Source organism: Mus caroli, chromosome 17 (assembly GCF_900094665.2).
Source record: "Mus caroli chromosome 17, CAROLI_EIJ_v1.1, whole genome shotgun sequence".
Lineage (NCBI taxonomy): Eukaryota > Metazoa > Chordata > Mammalia > Rodentia > Muridae > Mus > Mus caroli.
In genome coordinates this window covers 46,374,164-46,394,045 of record NC_034586.1, presented here as the reverse complement: position 1 = coordinate 46,394,045, position 19,882 = coordinate 46,374,164, and the positions used below count along the sequence as shown (strand labels likewise).

Sequence of the window (19,882 nt, the reverse complement as noted above, 5' to 3'; positions counted from 1 at the left end):
TGCGGACCAGCTGTGGCTGGGAGGCAGCGTGCAGGATTAAGAAGGGGCAGCTATATTTTTATCTTATTTACGGGATGAAAACGCATGGACTGCAGCACTTCTGACTAAAAGTGATTCAGTGACCTTGGGGAGCAAACACTTGGAGTCATTAGATATGGAATCCTTTTCAGACACCCATGGTGATTAAGTCAAACAACCAAGTTGTATGCAGTAGTGTGGGGAATTCCATGCTCTGGAGAAACATCCCAAGATGGCCTAGTCGGCCATCACTGGAAAGAGATGCCCACTGGACACACAAACTTTATATGCCCCAGTACAGGGGAACACTAGGGCCAAAAAAATGGGAATGGGTGGGTAGGGAAGTGGGGGGGGAGGGTATGGGGGACTTTTGGGATTGCATTGGAAATGTAATTGAGGAAAATAAGTAATAAAAAATATTAAAAATTAAAAAAAAAAAACCTCCCAACTGGTTACTCATGGCTTCTTTTACAGGGACACAAACAAAAAGAGAAGAGACACCTGAGTCTTAGGACATTAGAGAGTTGTGAAACCTTGGTAAACCAGAGAGCCTACGCCCCACACACAGGGGCTTAAAAGATCAGCTAGGAGCCACCACTTCTCATCTCATCTCTCAGGGCGTGGTCATGGCAGGCAGGGAAGCAACTGTGTCGAGGTGAGAATGAGAACTAGGTTCAAATAGATATCATTAACCGGGATCAAGTCTCTGGGGAGTCTGAAGCCAGGCAGTTTATTCCCCGCACACACAGGACAATCTGGGAAAGTTTCCCAGTGACATACAGTCCCCAGTGCACAAGGAAGTGTAGCTACATTGAAGCTCATCTCAGGGTACATGCCATTTCTTCCCAGAAGATGGGTTCCAGAGACAGGCTGCCTCTGTTAGCTTCAGGGCTAGGGATGGATCTGGCCTAGCCCCTGAAATACAGATAGTGTAGAGGTCATTTGGACCACTAGCCGCCTCTGGTCCTGGTTGTAAACGCTTGCGATGGTCTGACCCAACAGATAACTCAGATCATCAAGCTGTTAAACATCTCCAACCCCCAGCTTTCTACATGAACGAGCAATTTAGAACAATGTTCTAGAATTGTAACAGTTAAGTTTGTGTTGGTAAATCAGCCAACTGTCTCTCGCTCCTGTGTGTGGGAGTGTACACATGCTCACGTATAGTCCTGTAGGTCGAGGTCAGAGGACTGTGTTAACTATAATCCTCAATAACTTTCTACCTTGTTCTTTGAAAGAGGGTCTCTCACTGAACCTAGAACTCACTGATTTGACTATCCTGGTTGATCAGTGAGCTCTGGGAGTCCTCCTGCCTCCGTTCCCTGGCACCGGGATTACAAGTATGTACATCGTCGTTGGCTTTCACATGGGTGTTGGGGATCCAATCTCAGGTCATCTCAAGACAAGTAGGTCTCCCCAACCTCTCAGTTACATCATTAAAATCAATCCTGCCTTGAGATTTATTTATCTGGAGGGAGGTTTAGGGGTTGGAATGAGAGTGTCCCCCATAGCCTTACAGATTTGAACATCCGGTGTTAGTGATGTCTAGAGGAGATTTAGGTAGGTCAGCCTTGCTGGAGGAGACTACCACTGGGGGCAGGCTTGGCTATGAAAAGCCTGGCACCACTTCCGTTTCCCCCTCTCTGCTTCCCGGTTGTGTTTGATGATGTGAGCTCTCAGCTTTGTGCCCCTTGCTGCCATGCCTGCCAGCCTGCTGCCTCCCCACCGTGAGGGACTCATATGTCCCTAGAAACTCCTTATATAAGTTGCCTTGGTCTGTCTTTTATCAAAGAAACAGAAAAGGAACTGATTGGAGGACAGCTTGTGGGAGTCAGCTCTCTCCTGCCAGCTTGAGTGTCCTGGAGCTCGAACTTGGATGGTTAGGCTTGGCTACAAGTGCCTTCATCTGTTGCGTCAGTCCTCAGTCATGTGTCTTAAGCATCATGCCCATTATGAGGAGACTGATGTGTGTACATGGTGAACTAACAGGGGGTCGGGTGGTGAAGTATGTAAGAAACTTGCAACTTAAGATCAAACAAAACAATTAGCAAGATGAGGGTCTTTGAATGCACGAACTCACATATTTACTCACTTACACAATCATTTAATGTACATATTCTACAACAAAAAGGCCCAAATGGCTTGTTTACAAGAGTCTAGAGGTACAGAGAAAGATTTCTCCTGAGACAGCAAAGTGAGAAGCCCACCCCACACATGTCATTACAAATGTGGACACAACTGTGTTTTGTAGCCATTGGTGTACACAGAAGCACAGGTCCATGAATCTAGGCTAGCAAGTAGGAAAGATGGGCCCAGAAGTGAAGGGACACTGGTGTCCACATTACGGGGACTGTTGCTAACTTTGGTAGAATGTAGAGAGTGAGAAATGGAGGCTGGTGGGTGGCTGGATACCAAGGGAAGAAAGGATGAATAGAGGCTACGTGAAGTGTTCCCGAGCATGATAGTGTGCAGTCTCCTCCCACTGAATGTCTTGAGAGCTGCAATGCATTACAGTGGGTAGTAATCACAGGGGACACGGCCTTTTTGGAATAGAGAAGTACATAAGAAGACATCTGAAGAGGTTGCCCAGGCTATCCACTGTGGCTTTCAGTTACGTCATGGGTATACTCTGAGACAGCTGTGTTTGAGAGCTGAGTGTTGGGTTGGAAATGCCCGATTGGGAAAACACACAAAAGAGTGAGGAAAAAGGAGTAAGAGAAGGAAGAAGACATGGGCCAGATCTTTTTCTTAGCTGGCTTTATTGCTGAATAACATCAAAACCATCTAGAGGGATGGAGCCCTGTGGACAGGTGTCTGCAGAGGTAGAAACACACTCTAAAAGGAAGCACAGAAAGAACAGGGGAATAGTGGCTGCAAGATTCTGGCATAGGTGTTTTCTACTATTAATGTGTGCATACCACAGGTAAATATAATCTTACTAAGTGTCTTTAATAATATGATATAAAGGGGCTGGAGAGATAGTTCAGCAGCTAACAGTACTGGCTGCTCTTGCAGAAGACGCAGGCTTTGTTCCCAGCACCCAAGTGATGACTTCTAACCATCTTTAACTGAAGTTCTAGAGGACCTGATGCCCTCTTCTGGTTTCCATGGGTATTAAGCATATATATGATGTGCAGATACACTCAAGCAAATGCCCATGAAGTAATAATTTTTTTATAAAGCAAGATGATATCAGAAAAGTAAGCTGTATATAGTTTTAAGAAGCTATCAATCAAAATTGATAAAGATCTCCATGTGTATGTATGTGTGTATATATATACACATACATACATATGATCTTTGTGTAACATTTCACATCCATTACACCAAAACTGAACTTGTTACTCTTTCTCTTATATATACTCTTCCTTTCTCAAATAGTCATCCCAAAGTTTCTCTCCCTGAGATACTCACAGGGCAAATCAATGCAAATGTCTTGAAGATGAAGCTGACAGCTTCATTTGAAGGATGTGCAGGCGTAATTAGCATAGGGAGATGTGAATGGGTATCCCAGGTTAAACCATGCATAGGTCCATCATGATGTACGTCAGTCACACTTTTCAAAGTTTCTTAGCTCAGAAGCAAGCCTTTGCTGCTGATGCCACACATGGTAAGGGTCCTTTGTGTCTTACAGATGGGAATGGCCGCAGATCTACCATCCTGCCTTCTGGAGCACCTGATTTTTATCAATTCCACAAATAAAATCCTGCAAAGGACTATTTTATAACACCACTAACTAGGATAGCAAACATTAGGACAGAAACTTAACCACACCAAGGACAACAACAAAGCTGTGTCACCCATTCAGGCAGAAGGTAAGGACGCTTCCTCTCCATTGACACAGTCAACCAGAACAAAAAAGAGACACAGGTGACCCTTCCCGAGGCCTTTTCCAGTAAATGAGGATATCAAAAGTAGCATTACCAGGGATTTGGGAGACAGCTGGGGACTTGGGGGATGGCCCCTAGCAAAGTGAGAAGCTTTAGAGAAGAGGGCGAAAGGATGCAGATATTCTTCTTTGATGCACAGCATCTAAAAACCCCTTCCAATTCCATGTCTGGAACTGAAGGACCACAAAGGGATCGAAGCCTATAATGAGTGGATAAATATATTCTACATGAAAGGTGAGGCTGGCCTCTGGAAGGTGTGTGTGCTAGGGAGGAGGGGGAGCGGAAGAGCTCTTTGCCACACTTTGCGCTCACTTCACAGCTGGCTGTTGAAGGGGGACAGCAGAGGGCTTTGTATGGCTGCAAAATAAGAAATTCCGCAGAATGCTTATGGGGATGGCTTCAATGACTTTTCTGTGCAGATGGCTGGTAATGGGTCCTTTGACTGCACCAGGGACAGGACAACTCTTGAGCACAGATAGGAAGATACCAGAAGTAATGCTGGCCATTTGGAGCTGTTTCCCTGGTCCTTTGAAACAACAGGAATGAGCCTATTGGAACAGCCCATTCTCACAAGGATCCTCTTCTGGGGGCAGCCCTGAAAAGTCTGTGGAAGCATACACAAAGGGCACTTACCCATCTCCATTTATCTTGAGGTTGGAGTGATGACTCAGTTGTTCAGATTGAGCACTGCCCTTCCAAGGGAGCAGAGTTCAAATCTCAACACCTCCAGCTAGCCACTCAAAAGTGTTTTTAACTTCCGCTCCTAGGGATCAGCTACCCTCTGATGGCCTCTGCATGGATGCTTACACAGACACACTGTAAGGTTTGGCTGATTTTAAAGTGAGAATGGGGCCTTTCTTTCATTAATTCTGAGATTATCTTTACTCCATGTGTTAAAACATTTCACATTCTCTCCAAGTAGTAACTATCTTTGTTTTAGAGGTTTCATTACATTTATTTATTTTGGGTATGGAATGGAAGTGCCTGTGTGGAAGTCAGAGGATAACGACCAGGAGTTAGTTCTCTTCAACAACGTGGGTTCCAGCAGGCATCAAACTTGGGGCACTGAGCATAGCAGAAAGTGCCTTTATAGACTCCATTCCACCAGTCACCACTTAACTTTTTCTCTAATTTTTAATTAATTGTTTTATTTATATACGCATTCAAAATGTTGCCCCTCTCCCAGAGCTCTTCACCTTATCCTTCTCCCCTTTGCCTCTGAAAGGGTGATCGCCCCCCTGGGTGACCACCCCCACTGAGTTCCCTCTTCCCTGGAGCATCAAGTCTTTACAGGACTAGGTGCATCCTCTCCCCCTGGGGCCAGACAAGGCAGTCCTCTGCTACACGCGTGCCAGGGACCTCAGACCAGCTTGTGTATACTCTTTGGTGTCTCAGCCTCTGGGAGCTCCTAGGGGTCTGAGTTAGTTAACACTTGTTCTTTCTATGGGGTTCCCATCTCCTTCAGCTCCTTCAATCCTTCCCCTAACTCTGCCACAGGAGTCCCAGACCTCAGTCTAATGCTTGGCTGTTAAGTATCTGCATCTGTCTCAGTCAGCTGCTGGTAGACCCTCTCAGAGGACAGCCATGCTAGGCTCCTGTCTGCAAGCACAACATAGCATCAGTAATACTGTCAGGGATTAATGCCTGCCTGCCCATGGGAAGGATCCCAACTTGGAGTGGTCACTGGATGGCCTTTCCTTCAGTCTGCTCCATTTTTTTGTCCTTGCATTTCTTTTAGACAGGAACAATTCTGGATCAAAAATTTTGAAGGTCAGTTGGTGACCACATCCCTCCACTGGGGGCCCTGTCTATCTATTGGAGGTGGTCTCTTCAGCTTCCATCTCCCCACTGTTGGGCAATTTTGGCTAAGGTCACCCCCACTGAGTTCAGAAAGCCTCCCACAGGCCAAGTTTCTGGGAATTTCTAGAAGTTCTCCCAAGCCTTCACCCCTATTACTGCATATTTCCTGGCCTTCAAGGCTTCTCTCCTGTCTCCCTCCATACCTCATCCTACTCCCTTCCCCCCTCCCTTCTGCTCTCCCACCCAGGTCCCTCCCTCCCTCTGCCTCCCATGATTGCTTTGTTCCCCTTTCTGAGTGGAATTGAAGCATCACAAAATAGAAGCAGAAGGAAAACTACTTAATTCATTCCATAAAGCCAGTTACTCTGATACCTAAACCACACAAACACACAACAAAGAAAGAGAACTTCAGTCCAATTTCACTTATGAATATCGATGCAGAAATAATCGATAAAATTATCACAAACCGAATGCAAGAACACATCAAAACCATCATTCACCATGATTAAGTAGGCTTCATCCCAGGGATGCAGGGATGGTTCAATATAGATGAAAATCCATCAGCATAATCCACTGTATAAACAAACTCAAAGAAAAAAGGCACACCATCATCTCATTAGATGCTGAAAAACGCTTTCGACAAAATACAACACCCCTTCATGTTAAAAGTCTTGGAGACATCAGGAATTCATGGCACATACATAAACATAATAAAAGCAACGTACAGCAAACCAACAACCAACATCAAACTAAATGGAGAGAAACTTGAAGCAATCCCACTAACACCAGGGATAAGACAAGGCTGCCCACTCTCTCCCTATCTATGCAAAATAGCACTTGAATTTCTAGCTAGATCAATTAGATAACAAAAGGAGATCAAGGGGATAGGAATTGGAAAGGAAGTAGTATCACTTTGTCTACATAAGCGGCCCCAAAATTCCACCAGAGAACTCCTACAGCTGATAAACAACTTCAGTCAAACGACTGGATATAAATTAACTCAAACAAGCCAGTGGCTTATATTTTAATGGTGTCTAGCTAGGGTGGCTGTTTCCCCTGACTTGTATTTAGGTGCCATTAACTTTCTTGTGAGCTTTTCCTCTTCTCCGTCACCACAAGCCTGCTGTCTCCCTCGCCCTCTCTCTTTCAGCCATTCATTATATAGAAAACATATTTTAATGTACAGTTCAAGAATATGAATTTGACTTTTCTTCTGCTCAGCTGAGAGCCTAATTTTCCCAGTACCATTTATGTGGTCTATTGTTCCCTAAATCACAAACCAAATTTCTATATGTGCCAGTGGTTGCTGGGTTATCCAATCAACCTCACTAATTTCCACTCCCCTGTTCCTGGGTAATAATATCACACTGTTTTAATGATAACTGGTCTGGGCTGTCATTGGGCCTTATGGTGGGAAACCCACCCATCTTTGTTCTAGAGAGTGATCATCTTGCATAATCACATACATCCCCCCCCCAGGGGATTTTAAATCGCTTTTGTCACACGTTCCAGTTGCTTCTAACCACAAAACGCCTTTTCCCTTTAAGAGAGATTAATGTTCAAAAGAACATACCCCAGAGACACACGGCTTAGGTTGTATCTGGCCCAAAGATTTATTTTGTTTGGTTGCTATCTTGTTGTTCTATTCATGTTTTTAAAAACATCTGACACCTCTGTGAGAGCCAAGAGACTGTAATGAATGCAGAACAGGGTGTGTGTGCTTGTGTGGTAGGAGGTTTTGCCCTCCTGTGTGGCTGATGACAAGAGGCAACTGTTCTTTGTATTCACACAGGCCCTCTGTCCCAGCTCTCCTGTGTCTGAACATGGCTCCTCTCCATCATTTGTGTGGCCTACTTAGACCCTACACATCTTTTGTCTGGGGGACCTGGGGTCACTGTAACACCATTTGAAACAGCCTGGAATCTCTCCAACCCAATTCTGTCTCCACTGCCACCAGAACAATCTCTCTCTCTGCAGACAGGACTGGATGTTCTGCTCTGGTTTCAATGATTTGTAGACTTCAGACTGTCTTTGGGATGGGAGCCAACTTGCTTTGTGGGCAGTATGGGCGCTGTCACAATCTAGAACACGTTTCACAGGTCTCCTCCAGTTATTTCCAGGTTATCCCATCTCTAGCCATTTGGCCCTTTTGCAGTACCCAATTTACCCCACCACTGTAAACCCCGCTGTCCAGGACCCCTTTCTCCTCTCCTCTCCTCTCCTCTCCTCTCCTCTCCTCCCCTCCCCGTTGTACATCGTGGTGCGCACTAGGCTCCGCACCACGATGTACAACGTCCACAAGCAGCTCCCAGGACTGTGTGGTTCTGGCTCCTCTTCCTCTCCTATAGGTTCCATCTTGTCCTCTCCTCTCCGCTCCCCCTCCCCTTTCATTAACTTGAATAGTACCTGCATGGCCAAGTCTTGGGTAAACCCCACTGCTGCCTTCTCTATGATCTCTACGAATGGTTCCCCTGCCGGCCTCACCTTCCACCATCTCAAGAAGAGACAGAGACCTGTGTGTGTGTCTTTTCCTCTTCTGATGTCTTCCACAAAATCCAAGGGCAACTTCATTTACTTTGTGGTCCAGTGATTCTATTTTCCTTAGATGTGTCTTATCTTAATCAATTCACTGCATCCTAAGCCTAGGTAGGGGAAACTAGAAGTCAGCAGGCAATCAGTTCAACCCTGCAGGGATGAGAAGCAGGAGGGTGTGGCAAATGTCGGCAAAGAAAGGGTCCAGCTGTCACCTCCACTCCCGGGGGGGAAAGGGGGGCTCCACATCAAACACTACAGTCATTATTCAAAATCACAGCAAAGCCAGCAGGACCCAAACACTAAATCCCCAGGAAGAGAATGGAGTCAACTCCATCCCCATTTTAGCCAACAGTAAGAACAAACACAATTATAGGATTGTTTCTCTGACAAACTTGGGGAGTGGGGGGGGGGAGGCAAATCACATTTCCCCTAAACTCAAAGTTAATATTTTGCATGTTATTTTGCCTCAAAGCCAATATAGTTTTTGTTGTCGTTTCCAAAGTAATAAGGGAATTTGATGGGAAAAGTGATAATCTTTGCAAATATTTGCTTTGCATGCAGTTATTTGGCAGTTGGTAAAGTTCAGATAACAAGTCTTCAGCTCTAGCCACTCACCAAAGCCCAGTCAGTTAGACCTATCAGCTTGGCCCTGAAATGAAAGCCACACCTTACACGGACACCCAAGCCCCAAAGTCACACACAAGCAAAAGGAGACTATGAGTGTCCATCCCGGTAGTTCTGGGATCCAACTCACAGACTTACCCATGTGCACATAAAGCATGGGTTCTGCTAGCTCACAGGGACCTTCAACTTTAAACACAGGGGACACTGAGAAGTCACTCCTCTCGAGAACTCTAGCCTACACAGTTTATATGTGGTGTGTGTGCTCAATGTCCATACCAAAGCGGTAAGTACTGAGATAGAGCACCGAGAGAAAGAAAGCATTTAAAACAGGCCAAATTCTACCCTGCCTCGGAATGTCAGTTGTTATTTTAAAAGAATTATATAGCATTGTTTCCTGATATCCCTATACCGATTAAATACAGAAGAGAAGGTGAGATCAGGTCTACTGGTTTGCGGTGGGATGTTCAGGAACTGAAAAGAAGACGGTTCAGTAGTTAAAGCAAGTGTGCAGTTTTTGTAGAGACCTAAATTTGGTTCCCAGCCCACACGGGGATGGTTCACAACCACCTGTGACTCCAACTTCAGACGACCCGCTGCCCTCTTCTGGCCTCTGCAGGCACTGCACCCAAGTGTACAAACACATAAATAATTAAAAATGAAAATAATTAAAGTGAAATATTTATATTGAATAAAAACTTCACTACATTGAAAACTACTATACAGGCCAGGTGTGTTTACGTGCCTGCTCTCCCAGCTCCCAGGAGGAAGCAGAAGGTCCAGGGTTCAAGAGACCCTGCCTCAAAGAACAAGCATGCACACAATGCTGTGTACTTAGAGGCTATTTTAAGTTCATAAAAATGTAAGCAAAATTGACCTTTGTTTCAAAATTAAGTAAAAATGTGAAAAATATTGTGATAAAATAGAATATATATATATATATATATATATATATATATATATATATACCAGGTGGACTTTTAACACCTTCTAATTCTAGGAACTATTGGGCTTTAACTCTTCAGATCCATAAATTCTCTAAGAAATTATTTCAGCCTGGAACTCAGTACCTTTCTCTCTTGAAAAGCATAATTTGCTGCAAAATTATGGAAAATGCTTATTTGATTCCAGCACTACTTAACTCAACATATTAAGTTTGGAGTGGTACATTAAACAATTTTCCAGTGAGCTGAGGCCAAGCTCATGTATTTCCTACCCAGGGGGAAGAAGTTCAGAGGGAATGAAAACAAAATTTAATAATGAAGGTCTTCATGTGGGGGCAGGTAGCCAGGCTGCTGTGTAAAAGTCCAACATTGTGTGTGGCTCATATTTAAATACACACACACACACACACACACACGGACACACGGACACCCCTGCTGCTACATCACTTAAGAACTGTGGCTCTCTTCTGAGTTATAGTGAATCACATAAACTGTGGGTCTTGAGAAACAGCCCTTTCTTTAGGTGAGCCCACCCAAAGTAGCCTGAACAGAGGAGATATTGAACTGTGCTTAGACTCTGCCAACAGAATTCACAATTGCTCCTAATAACTCCTGGTATTAAACAGCCCTGTCAAGAAATCTCCTAATATCTCCAGTAAATCCGTTGGGCTGAAATATAAACCGGAAAACTGGCCCCAATGTGACTTGAAGACGACTTGAATAACCTCCCAACTTGGAGGTTATATTCTCTATAAAGGCATCTACAATAGGACCAATTCTGTATGTGTTTTATAGGAAATTCCCAACAGTTTTTAAAAGTGTAATTGGGCCAAGGAAGTGTGGGAAGTAGAGAATATTTATCCTAGTTTATATATTATATATAATATATAAATATGTGGGGATAGCATATCATTAATCTTTTCCCCCTCTTTAAACACAACAACTCTAAAGTCAACATTACAGTATATTACAGAAAAAGACCAACTCTGCACATGCTACCGAGTTTGTCACTGGGTGTTTAAACTGGTTTTGTTACTGTGTTGGTCTGAATGAGAAATACCCCCATAGGCTTATGTGTTTGAGTGCTTGATCTCCAGCTGGTGGCGCTGTTTAGGGAGGTTATGGGACTTCAGAAGGCAAAGCCTTGTTGGAAGAAGTATGCCCAGGGGGCAGGTTTAGGGTTTCATAGTCTAGACCCATTCCCTGCTCTCCTCTGCTCCCTGGTGACCTCCCAGCTCTGTGACTCCCAGCTGCTCTCATGTGGCCAGTACCATTAATCCCTGCCATGACAGAGCATGTCCCTTCTGGAAAGGTGAGCCAGTAGACCTTTTCTCTTTTAAATTGCCTTTGGTCGGCATACTGAATTGCAGCAAGAAAAAAGTACCTGACCTTTTCATCATATTGATGGATAGCTGGGTCGTGAGTTGTGGTCAGTGGGTCCTGGTTGATTAGCTTAGGCACATAATGATACATAATGATTTGAATTGGTAAAATTGTGTTTTCTAGAGTTTACTTTGACTAAAATAAATGGCTGACCTTTGACTATGCTTAGGACTGGCTTATCTCATATTTTTCTATGTGTCCACCTATGCAATATTAAGTATTTCATTAAAATCTCTACTAAAAAATGAATTGAAGGCCTTGTATGTGTTCCTTCATTCATCCATTACTTCATGAAGTTATTATGGAGACATTTATAGGGTCCCTTTTTCTTAAGTACAGGATAACACAGAGCAGAAGACCTCATGAGCTATGGCAGCACCTCTGCAAGGCACAACTTTGTCTACAACCTGGGTGGCATCCTAGATGAGATTTCTGTTGCTGTGATGAAACCCCATGCCAAAACAGCTTGGGGAGGGGAAAAGGGTAACGGTCCATCACTGAGGGAAGTCAGGGCAAGAACTCAAAAGGGTAGGAACCTGGAGGCAGGAGCTGATGGCAGAGGCCATGGAGAGGTGCTGCTTCACTGGCTTGCTTCTCATGGCTTGCTCAGCCTGCTTTCTTATAGAACCCAGGACCACCAGCCCCAGGCATGGCACCACTCACATGGCTGAACCTTCTCACATCCATCACTAAGAAAGTGCCCTACAGGCTCGCCTATGTCCAGATCTTATGGAGGCATTTCCTCAGTTGAGGCGCCCTTCTCTTGGATGACTCCAGCGTGTGTCAAGTGGACATAAAACCCACAGATGGGAATCACCCTAGATTGGACATCTACTTGAGGGTCCTTGGATTAGATCATTCATTCTATGGCTGTGTGAGATCATTGTCTGAGTGGTCCAGATGCCTGAGAAGTCTGATGCACCTTTGTACATGTGACTCAGAGGGACCGGGATCTGAAGGAAACACTGGTGAAGGGGCTCACAGTAAAGGGAAAGACAGGAGAGACAGTGAGTCTTGGGAGCTAATAAGGCGTAACCTGAGAGGGCTACAGTGAAGGATCCCAGAAGTTAATGAGGGTTTGGTTGCTCAGAGCCAAGAAGTTAACACCAACCTGACATTCTCCAATGTCCTCACTTTTCTTCACCCAGGAGCCAGAAGCCATCTTTGAAAAGCACAAGCAAACCCAGGAGGAAGATGGTGATATTCTAATCTCTCAACCTAGGAACTTTAGCCATCCTAAGACGACACATCAATTTGCTCTAATTGTGTTGCTCAGGCAAGTTTAAAGAATAAGGAGATAGATAAATAAAGTCAAACTCATACTTTTTCTGAGCTATGCAAAGAGAGATCTTTGCATCGCTGGTCTGGTCTAGTTTGTTTGAACAGTTTGAAATACTTAAAGAGATTATGATTTCAATTTAAAATGTGTAATTGATTTCAGACTTCGGATATTAAGTTGAAGGGCTTCAGTATATTTGATTTACTATTGGAAATAATGTTGAGATGTTAAAAGAGCCAATTTACTGCATGCATATGTTCCACTACTAGTATTTCTAAGTTGCTTACTTGCTTAGAATGATCGTTTGTTAGGTTGGAAAGTTGGCTCTGTCAGGCGTGAGAGAAGCTTGCAGAACTCAGCCATATTAAACGGGTAAACACGGTTTAAAATGCTGCTGGGAATTGAATTACCTTAATTGAGATGAGAACTAATTGTTCAGGGAAATTTCAACTGTTAGACTTGAATTAACCAAACACCAATAAGATAATATATGAAAGAGGCAGTTCTTACATAATAATAACTTGTTCTTAAATAGAAGCATAAGCCTTTTAGGCTGGGGTAGGTTTGTGAATGAACAGCTTAATAAATTCCATAGTAGTTTTAAACCTAATTAAATAAAAGGATATTATAAAATTCCCTTTGACAATAAATCTTAAAAGCATGCCCCAGGAAAGTATGGGTTTGTCACTAGTCTTTATTGTCAACTTGACAAGCTAAGGCCCCCTTGGAAGAGGAAGCCTCAATTTAAGGATTGCCTTGATCGTGGCCTGGGGCCCTGCCTGTGAGAGATTATCTTAATTGAAGATTGATGTGGGAGAACCCAGCCCACTGTGGGCGGCACCTTCCCTAGGCTGTATGTGAAAGTAGGCTTGAGCATGAGGCAGTGGATAGGCTAGAGAAGTACTGGCCGGCCTTCTTCTGAGTCTGCCTCCCAGTCCCTGCTTGAGTTCCTACCCTGACTTGCCTCCATGATGGAAGAGGAAGCTTAGTAAGCCCTAGCCTCCCAAAGTTGCTTTGTCAGCATTTTATCACAGCAACAGAAAGCAAACAAGAAGAGACTTTCCTGCCTGGATGATCTCAATAGATAAAACAAAACAAAACAAAACAACAAAACAGCATCTGCTTGCAGCTTCCATTTTAGCTTTGCCTTTTCCTCAAGACATTAGAGTGTGCATTCACTAACACCAATGGAAGAACTTTGTTCTGTTCTAGAACATTAGAGTGAGCATTCACCAGCACAAATGGAAGAACTGTGGTGTTCTGTTCTAGAACATTTGAATGTGCATTCGCCAGCATCAATGGAAGAAGCACATTCTGTTCTAGAACATTCGTAGATGTGAAAAACAAGACACAAGGGGCAGTCAGGACCCCAAGAACAATAAGTCCCTGGACAGTGGTTATAAGACAGGCTGTTGGAGATGTCAGGGGTTGAGCAAATTAAGACTAAGAAGCCCTGGAGACATCTCTGAGGAAATTTTCTTGATCACTAAAAGCAGAGCCAGCAGTGTAGCCCCTCCCATGGAGGAGAACAGGTGAGAAAGAGCAGGAGGCAATGACTGATGGGCCGCTTGGCTTTGGCTCTGAGAGCTTTGGGATAACGCACATTTGCTGAGAGGAGTTCAGACAGTGTGGACACAGCAAAGCCATCTGCAGAGCTCCCGGGAGGGGACAGGACAAGGTTACAGGGCTGGACAGCCACTCGCTAGACCTGGGGGACATGATGACCGTTAGGAACAGGGGCAGAGATCATGTCAGGCAATAACTGCTCTAAAAGACAGTGATGGGCTGGGAAGATGGCTCAGTTGGTGAAGTGCATGTCTGTCAGGCTTGAGGATCCGAGTTCAAGCCCCACAACACACCTAAAAAGGTTGATGTAATAGTATGTGATTGTAATTCCAGAGCTGGAGGGCTGGAGACAGATGGAACCTGGCACTCGGTGGCCAGTCAGTCCAAGCCAATAAGAGATCCGGCTTCAAAGGAGGCAGAGGATGAAATCCCAGGCTGTCTTCTGGCCTCCATATGCACCTGAACACACATGAACGTGCACAGACATATACATATGTCGCATGCATAAACTACAGTTCTGGGTAGAAAGATAGTAACAGAGGTTAAAATGCAGGACTGTTCTTGCATAGGGCAAGCCTTAGCACTCACTTCAGGTGGCTCACACCTGCCTGTAACTCCAGTTCCAGGGGATTCAATGCCCTCTCTGGCCTCTGTGGGGACTTACAGAGGGCACGCGCAAACTCACACAGAGACGCACATGCATACACATAACTAAAAAATAAAATAAATCCTAAAACAAACGAATTGTGAGATTCAGCTCTCTTGAATGCTGTGTACTGAAGAAGGCATTTTATGGGACCAGGGGAGAGGACGTTTCATGTCAGATAAGAAAATTCTGCTTCCAGGGAGAAATCTATAGCAACCAACCGCACGAGACACTTTAGCCTAAGTGATGGGCTTGCATGCTGAACTGCGTGAGCAGGGAGCTGTGTTGGCTAGTCACTACTCTAGGAGTGAGACATGCAGTGGTGGTCAGGACAGACTGGGCTCCCGTCCTCCTGAGGCTCACAGCCTAACGTAAGGGACGAAGATCGGGACTCTTACATGTTGCTTCGTGCTCAGCACATTCTGCATATTACGTGATTTCACGTGGCAAGGCTGCCACAGGTAATAAGAGAGCCAGAAAGGGAGACTGCCTGGCGGGTATTAGCTGATCACCCTTGCTAAGCAAAGCAGTGAGCTCAAGCTGGAGCTTGAGGGTTCTCAGTGTCAAGAGAAAGGAAGTCATGTGGGCAGTTATTCTTTTTGTTTGTTTGTTTTGTTTGTTTGTTTTGTTTTGTTTGTTTGTTTTGTTTTGTTCAAGACAGGGTTTCTCTGTGTAGCCCTGGCTGTCTTGGAACTCACTTTGTAGACCAGGCTGGCCTCGAACTCAGAAATCCACCTGCCTCTGCCTCCGAAGTGCTGGGACTAAAGGCGTGCGCCACCACTGCCCAGAGAGATTCTTGCTTCTAGAAACGCCACCCAGCCTCAGACCATGATGCTGCTTTCCTTGCTTGATGGCAGCCTCGATTCTGAAAGTGGAAGTGGCTTGTCTGATCAACCTCTACTGTCCTGGCAGAGGCTTGTCAGAGTTGACAGAGTGCTTGGGCTACAGGTCTACCGGGGGCATTGCAAAGTAAATCTGTGTCCGCTAGGACTCAAAGTATACAGTGCTTTCCATGAGAGCTGACTTCATGTCAAGATATACAAACCATGTTTGAATTGGATGTGCAACAAAGTACTGCACGCTGCTATGTGCAGGAGAGATATGCCCAAAGAAATGGCTCAGACATTTATGTTCTCTCCCAAGTTCAAGTCTTGAGACTGAAAGCTAAAGCCGCTGGCTTGCATGTTCTTCAAAACTCGAATAGATCCTCTTTTCCCTACTTGAAAACTAGAAAGCAGTTAGGAAAGGGTTCAATTGTGAAATAAATAATTAAGAGTGGTTTGTGTGCTATGTATGGAGGTGGGTGGTATATAGGGTATATGTAATTCTTTGTGTGGGTGTGCACATAGGTAGAGGCCAGAGGCCAACATCTAATGTCTGCCACTGTGGATCTCTACCTTATTTACATATTTGTTTAATTTTGAGGTAAGCTCACCCATCAGCTGGACTGGCTGGCCAGTGAGCTCCAGTGACCCTCCCCTCTCCCCGCCCTGGGATTACAAAAAGGCACAGCTACTCTCAGTTGTCTGCAGGTGTTGAGGGTCCCACCCCAGGTCCCCCTACTGTGTGACAGGACTGTCCCCTGGAGCCATCTGCCTAGGCCAAGAGACATTTCTTTTACTGGTTCTCTCTTTGTGAGCAGAATGCACATAAGGTGACGTTGGGCACTGAATAGATGCAGTAAAAAAAAAAATATATATATATATATAAATAAATGTATGTTGATCTAGACCACCTCCAGTCTTTGCTGCAGATTCTCCCATCCGGAACATCTTTTGAGCAACAGAGACCTGCCACTCACCAGCATCCCCCAGTGGAAGGCTGGTCAGCCTTTGCTTGAGCCCTTCTCAGATGAGAAGGTGTCCCCTCATCAAGCAGCCACAGTGCTTCTGTCCAGCTTAAATGGTCATTGGTTCCCTGTGCTCAGAGACACACATTTCCTGGCTATGTTCCCTGACTGCGTCTCTACAGTTTCTCCTCCAAAATAATTTTTCTTTCACTCTCTCCAATACAAAAAAACAAACAAACAAACAAACAAAAAAACAAAGGTAACTGGGGAACCCTCTTCCATTATAATTGTGAGCAATATTCAAGCTTAGATTCAAAGTAGTAGAGTGTCTCTGTGGCTGTATAGTGTTCAAGTCTCTGCTCAGTAATGGAAAATGAAATCTACTAGTTTGAAAATGGCTTGGAGAGAAGCCCACATCGAAAACATCATTGAGACCTTTACTCAGAGGCTAAACTCTGAGCAATTTCTTATTTTTTTTTTTTAATTTTCCTTAATGGCTAGAAAGTTAACTTGAATCAATTCACTTTAAAAACAAATGTATTCTCTTTTTCATTTTCACTTAACACTTATGCAGACATTTGATCTTCGAGATAGAGGCTAAAATGTATTATATTAATATTTCTTACCAGGAACGCTTCAATATTACAAGGTGGAAAAGCCTGCTCCAGGACAAACAAACAGATGAAAAAGCTTAACAGAACAGCCCTCGCTAAATGACGCCAAGGTCATTTTTTAATGACTTCACAAAGCATTGGCTTCTGCAGACACAACTCTACTCCTGTGGTTCCCTGCCTCCTCCCTGGCTCTGAGAAGAGGGCAGAAGTCGTTCCTGGGGGCCCCTTTCTCTTTGAATGCAGATGTTAAGCATCAGCCCTGCATGTTAAATGGAGCACACACATGTGGATATGCCCAGCCAGGGTGGACAGGCTCTCCTGGGAATACAGCTGCTCACCCACCCTTATGTTTCTGTGTCACACATCGTTGAGTTTGTCAACCGCTGCCTTTGCTCCGACATAATTTCTACCTCTCATATTTACCTCTGAAGTTGTTCCTTCTCCCCCTTATGCCCAGCTACTTTAAAATATTCTAGCTTCAACAACAGGCTCTGGAAATCCTTCTACATCTTAGCTAACCTCTGACCACAGACTACTTCCCCGCCTCTCTCAAACAAGATGCCAGAAGGCACTGCTGCTGCTGGGAATAGAGTGTGTGCCTAATCTTTGTGAGGTATCAGAGGCATGATGGCACCTTGAGTGGCACAGCTTGGCGCTTGAAGGTGTTGGTGCAGCCCAGTCATGTCCAAGGTCAGCAGGCATGGTCCACTTTGGATCTTGGTACCTGGACCTTCAGCATGCTTAGACTTGTAGATATAAACCAAGGGTGGCGAACACGTGCTGTTTGCCTCTCTGAGCAGGCTAGGCAGGAGTAGGGATTACTCGCTCTTCTGAGGCTCGCTGGGAGAGGGTTCTTTAGTGGGAAAACCTACCCACAACCTCTACTGAAATAGACAAACAAGTTGTCACTCATTGGAGACCTCTGAGGAGATCACAGGGCTCTGCCTCACAACACGACCATGTGCCACGATTTTACAAGTCTTCTGAGAAAGAGAAAACAGAAGCCCTGGACCCAGAGAGTGTTTGAGGAATATCCTAGCAGACATTCTCTACATCTCTAGAGTAATCATTTGATGGTATGGTTACCCCTTACCAGAACGTCAATTGGGATTGCACCACTTAAGTCAAGTAACTGGGTATGGCTGGCTCACAGACCCCACTCAGCTCTTACTGTCTGCCTCTGGCCCTCCCCAAACCAACCACATGAGGGTGCTGTGGTTGCCACCTAGATCAAACCTGAAATTCACATCTAGTCAGGCAGTTTGGGGAAGTGCCAACTGCAATCACGAGCGTGTTTTAATCTACGAAGTCGCTAATTTGATTTTTCCATTCCATGTGCGATGTGTTTCTGTCACACACTGAGCTTTGTGCTAATTGCTGTAGGACATCAATGCACAAAGACAAAAGCACAGGGCACGGATTAAACACCGAGAAAGCATGGAGGAAGGGAAGATTGTAAGATCCATTGTAAGATCCCTGGGTGTGCTCTTGGTGGGCTATACAGAGGGCTTGCATGCTGAATACTCACAACAGACACCATGGGCAATGGTCCCACACACAACTGAAAAGTGAACCCTGACTTACACAGCATAGCATCCAAAACAATCAGAGAGACCCTGCCTCAAAGCAAGGCAGGAGGAAGGGAGTGACTCCTGACCTGTGCAGGAGCTCTATGCCATACATAGGCCAACACACACACACACACACACACACACACACACACACACATTTAAAAGTCAGGAGCATGAGAGGATAATTGATTTAAAAGCTTATCCAAGTCTTAAACCATCATTTGGAAAGAGCAGAACTAATGTTAATATTAGGGAAATGGGTAGTATATAGTATATAGGGGTTCATCCTATTCCTACATGGGAAAAGGTGAAGGCAAGCACTGGCCATGGAACACGCAGTGAACGTGGCACCAGCGGGGGTGGGGGAGCTGGGAAATGTGTCACACAGAAAGCAACAAGCCTTCCTGATCAACAGCTGGTAGCTGGCATTCCAAAGCGGGTGGGGGGAAATCAGCAGCCTGAATGCAAAGCTTGCCCAGATCAAGCGCCTCTGTGAAGCTGGTCACATCATTACTTTGTATAATACATGTTCAAAGACCCAGTTAGAGAAAAGTGAGACAGGATCTTGGAGCAGGTCAGGAACCCTGACCAAGATGGTCAGCAGAAAAAGGATCAGGCCAGAAAGGCTCCCACTGACACTAGACTCCTGCACTGCTTCCCTTTGAAAGAAAGAATTCCAAGGAGCATTGTAATTACAGGTAAAACTGTTAGAGCAAGGAAACCTGAAGTAACCACGCCCAGTCTCTCCAGCACTCGGTCACAAAGAAACTCTGAAATTTTAGGAATGCAAACTACCAGGAACTTATTCATGATTAATGACACAGAAAGGAGATATAGAAATCAAGCCATGTATGGACTCTATGCACTTCTCAAAGTCAAGTTTTGCGTTCAGTAGGAAAACAACCAGAGAGAAGGTCCTGAACCTTCTCTGGTCAAGGAGAAGCCAGCCCTAGCAAACACAGGAAAGAGAATGCCAAGTGGCTGGCTTGTGGCTCACCTGAACATTTCCTCTACTGAGATGCTAGAAGCACAAAGAGAGAGCGCTGGCTCCTCTGCATTCACTCCCCTGGTGTGGTTCACATGGGACTTGGGACACATACTTTCTTCAGAAGACAAGGTGCCTAAACTGAATCAGATTGAGCTTGCAAGTTCGCTGGCAGAAAGCCCCAGGGACAGAGTGTTGAGATGCCATCGGGGCATCTCAACAGCAGTGATGGACATGCTGA

The 19,882-nt window shown here is 44.9% G+C and overlaps 1 protein-coding gene and 1 long non-coding RNA gene across 2 annotated transcripts in view; one reads left to right on the top strand and one right to left on the bottom strand.

Annotated features, from left to right (window-relative positions):
- Kif6 (kinesin family member 6) overlaps window positions 1-19,882 on the bottom strand; it is a 291,689-nt gene that overhangs the window by 245,400 nt on the left and 26,407 nt on the right. The gene's annotated exons all lie outside the window — the stretch shown is intronic.
- LOC110283706 lies at window positions 1,324-12,457 on the top strand. The gene is made up of 3 exons (XR_002376876.1): window positions 1,324-1,358; window positions 3,653-3,833; window positions 12,340-12,457. It is a non-coding gene; the product is annotated as an uncharacterized LOC110283706 (long non-coding RNA).